We start from the raw sequence: 5,343 nt of genomic DNA, 5'->3' as shown, positions 1-5,343 counted from the left end.
ACGTTTATATCTCTAAATATTTGTGATAGATGAATTTTAATGCGAGTGATCGTCGATAGTCTACAAAATATGATTTTACACGGAATCAAGTTTTATTCATGGATCATCTCTATCTATCTTAAAGATAATGATACCTTGTATTACACAGGTATAATGATGTCTTTCTCTCTGATTCTACTATCAATGTATTTATTACACGTAATTTGTTAGAAGTATGGTATTCATGGATCCTATTCTACAAATGACAAATAGATACCTGTTTACACATATCACTGATCTCTATCTACAAGATATATTTACTATCGTAGATTTGAGTTGGATCCTACTTGTTTCGTCAATTTGATTGATCTTACAATTGAATTTTTACCACCAGTTTATTCATTTTGATTTTAATCTGTCTGCATCTTTACTAAAATGAGTTAGGGTAATCATGTTAGCGTAGAAGATGGATTTACACGATGACTTAGATGGCATAGTATCATATTTGTAAGTACGCGTAGCCGAATGATACTGTGTTTCTCCTATCTTTCTGATACAACTTTTCATTACACGTGTTAGTTATAGGATCCTTAAGGTATAATTGGGTATGACGAAGTTAATCATAGGGGATTCGTCTTGATCTTAACAGATATTAGTTTGGACACGGAGGTATAGTGATCGGACATATTCGAATCGTTTCTATCTACAAGAAAAGTTACAATACTGGTGGATATGGAATTAAATAAGTAGTCTGAATCTACAAAGGTATATAATTACACTAGTTGTAGAATTTTACATGGAATCCAATGCTATCGTACATAACCCCGTATTACAACTAGTATGATAATGTAGATAGAGGCAATTTACGGTCTTGATATTGAGTTATTCAATGATCTCTATCTACAAAATTAGGTTTTAACACGGATAGAGAGTTCTATTTTATCATGTCTCTTGTAATCTCCACAGGGGAGAGAGTGAGCACATTTTTGCGGCCTTATTTGTATATTTAAGATAACATAATTTCCATCTTCATCTACAGAAATACTTAGTTTACACGAGTATCTATAGATGCTCTATCTACAATGATTACTACATGGATAGTTGAGTATCTAAGATAATGGAAGAATTCCAAATTGAAATCCCTCTACAAATATTACACAAGTATCATGATCTCTATCTACAATATTTTACACAGTGTAGTACAATTATTAGTTATCTACTTATCTTAACAAAAGATGTACACAGTCAGTTCTAATCTAAATTGAATCTCTGATCTCAAATATTTACAAAAACAGTTCATGGTGTCTCTACTCTACAAATATTACGCACAGAGATATCATGTTTCTCTATCTACAAATATATTATCATCAGATGTAATCAGGAATCTCTACCTCTTACAAAGGGTTATTACAAGTATCTATTTGATCTCTTATCTGACAAATAGTTACACATATCATGATCTCTATCTACAAAATAATAGCACCAGTATCATGATCTCTAATCTCTCAATTTGATTTAACATCTTGAGTATATCATGGGGATTCTCTATGCTTACAAGCGTAATTACACATGCATAGTCAATATTGTTCCTCCTATTCGTACAAGATTACACAGGTATTCGATGAATCTCATATCTACAATATACACTAATATGTAATCATGATCTCTATCTACAAATATTTACACAGTATCATGATCTCTGATTCTACAAATTTTACAACGAGATTATTTCAGAGTGATCTCGTAACTCTACAAATTATTTACTACAGTATCGTATGATCATCTATCCTAGCGAAATATGACACAGTATCATTGATCGTCATCTACAAATGATTACACAGCTATTCATGATCTCTTATCTACAATATTACAACAGTATCATTGATCTCTATATACAGAGATATTACACAGTATCATGCATCTCATATCTACAATATGACAACAGTATCATGATTCTCTATCTGACAAATGATGTAACACAGTATCATGATCTGCTATCACAAATATTACACAGTATCATGATCTCTATCATTTACAAATATTACATGCAGTATCATGTTCTATATCTACAAATATTAACACGTATCATGATCTCTTCTACATGATTTTACACAGATATCACTGGAATCTCTAATCTACAAATATTACACTCAGTATCATGCATCTTCTAATCTACAAATATTACACAGTATCGATGATCTGCTATCTACAAATATTTAACACAGCTATCATATCTCTATCTACAAATATTACCACAGTTTCATGTTTCATATATCTACACATATTACACAGTATCATGATCTCATATCTACAAATATTACACAGTATCGATGGATCTCTATCTACAAATGATGTACACAGTCAATCAGGATCTCTATCTACAAATATGTACACAGTATCATGGATCTCTATCTACAAATATTACACAGTATCATGATGCTCTATCTACGACAAATATTACACAAGATCATGATTCTCTATCTACGAAATCATTCACACAGTATCATGTATCTATATTCTACAAATATTACACAGTTATTCATGCATCTCTATCTTACAAATATTACACCAGTATCATGAGTTCTCTATCTTACAAATATGTACCACAGTTATCATTGTTCTATAATCTACAAATATTACACAGTAGTCATGGATCTCTATGCTACAGAATATTACACTAGTATCATGTGATCTCTATTCTACAAATATTACACAGTATCACCCCCCCCTTGATCGCTTATACTACAAGATACTTACACCAGTATCATTGTCTTCTATCTACAAATGATTACACAGTATCAATGATTCTCTATCTACATAATATTTACACAGTACATGAATCTCTATCTACAAAATATTACGACCAGTATCCATGTTCTCTATCTACAAATAATTTACACAGTTATCATGTTTCTATATCTACAAATATTACACAGTATCATGATCTCTATCTACACATATTAACACCAGTATCATGATTCCTATCTACAACATATTTACACAGTTCATGATCTCTATCTACAAAATATTACACCAGTATTCATGATCTCTATCTATCCAAATAGTTACACAGATATATGATCTCTATCTAACAAATATGAACACAGTATCATTTTGATCTTATCTACAACTATTTACCCCACAGTATCATGATCTCTAATTACAAATTTAACCACAGTATCATGTTCCTCCACTCTACAAATCATTAACACAGTAATCATGATCTCTTATCTCAAATATTACACAAGTATCATGATCTCATCTACAAATATACACGAGATCATGATCTCTATCTACAAATATTACACAGTATCATGTTCTCTATCTAACAAATATTACACAGGTATCATGCTCTCTATCTACAATATTACACGAGGTAATCATGATCTCTATCTACAAATATACACAGTTATCATGATCTCTAATCTACAAATATTACACATGTATCAGTGATCTCTATCTACAAATATTTACACCAGTATCATGGTTCGTCTATCTTACAAGATATTTACACAGTATCATGAATCTATAGCTACAAAATATTACACAGTATCATGATCTCTATCTACAACATATTACGACGAGGTATCGATGATCTCTTATCTTATAAAATATTAGCACAGTATCATGATCTCTAATGCTACAAATATTACACAGTTTCATGATCTCTATCTACAAATATTACACAGCTATCTGAATCTCTATCTACCCAAATATTACACAGTATTCATGTTCATATATCTACAAATTTACACAGTATATGGATCTCTAATCTACAACGATGATTACACAGTATCATTTCTCTATCTTACAAAGTATTACAGTATCATGAATCTCTATTACAAAATATCTACACAGTACTCATGTTCTCTATCTACAAATATTACACAGTATCATGATCTCTTATCTACAAAATTTACGCAGTAATCATGTTCTATAATCGGGACAAAATAGTACACAGTATCATGCTTCTCTAATCTACAAAATATTACACCAGGTATCATGATCTCTATACTACAAAATAATTGACACAGTATCATTTCTATATCTACAAATATTACCACAGTATTCATGTCTCTATCTACAAATCATTACCACGAGGATTCATGATCGCTATCTACAAATATTACCACAGTAATCATGGCTTTTCTATGATCTACAGATATTACACAGTATCTGATCTCTATCTAACAAATATTACACAGTACTCATGCATCTCTATCTACAATATTACACAGTATCATGTTCTATATCTACAAATATTACACAGTATTCATGTTACTCTATCTACAAATATTACACGAGTATCGGACTCCTATGCTACAAATATATACACAGTATATGTTCTATATCTACAAATATTACACAGTAGTCATGATCTCTATCTACAAAATTACACAGGTATCATCGATCTCTATCTACCAAATATTACACAGTATATGATCTCTATCTACAAAATATTACACATATGATGATCTCTATCTACAAATATTTTACACAGTGATATGAATCTCTATCTACAAATATTACACAGTATCTGCATCTCCATCTACAAATATTAACGAGATCATGCTTCTTATCTACAAATATACACAGTAGATGATCGTCTTATCTACAAATATTACACAGTATCAATGATCGTCATCTACAATATTACACAGTATCATGTTCTATATCTACAAATATTAACAGTATCATGTTCTATATGCATTAAAATACTTACACAGTATCATGATCTCTATCTATCAAATATTACACAGCTATCATGATTCTATATCTACAAATATTACACAGTATCATGTTCTCTATCTACAAATATTACACAGTATTATGTTGAAATTGCTAATAATGTTGTCCCGCTATTTTACCTACTTTATATGTAATGTAATAATGGATTCAGAATGTATTAAGTAGAGAGAGAGAGACACGTGCACGTAAACACAAACACACACACACATGCATGCATAAATAAATAAATAAATAAATAAATAAATAAATAAATAAATATATAGGTAGATAGATGTATATATCAGGAAATGAGGGTGCTATGTGGGTGGGTTGGGGTTTGAGGGTGCTATGTGGGTGGGTGGGGGTTTGAGGGTGCTATGTGGGTGAGTGGGGGTTTGAGGGTGCTATGTAGAAGGAGGGGTGGAGGTGAATGGGGCAAGGTGATTATTAGTATCGATTCAGAGAGGAAGCGCAGGAAGCAGGTCCTCAGTTATTCAGAGAGCATGCAAGGTGTGTGTGATTAGTACGTCAATATACGGGCTAATGTATTCTCCCGCTCTCCCCCTCTCTATCTCTCTCTCTCTCTCTCTCTCGCTCTCTCTCTCTCTCTCTCTCTCTCTCTCTCTCTCTCTCTCT

The sequence above is a fragment of the Priapulus caudatus genome, unplaced genomic scaffold (assembly GCF_000485595.1).
Source record: "Priapulus caudatus unplaced genomic scaffold, Priapulus_caudatus-5.0.1 Scaffold1405, whole genome shotgun sequence".
Lineage (NCBI taxonomy): Eukaryota > Metazoa > Priapulida > Priapulimorpha > Priapulimorphida > Priapulidae > Priapulus > Priapulus caudatus.
The sequence above is the reverse complement of the archived record's forward strand: the minus strand, read 5'-3'. Positions refer to the sequence as shown.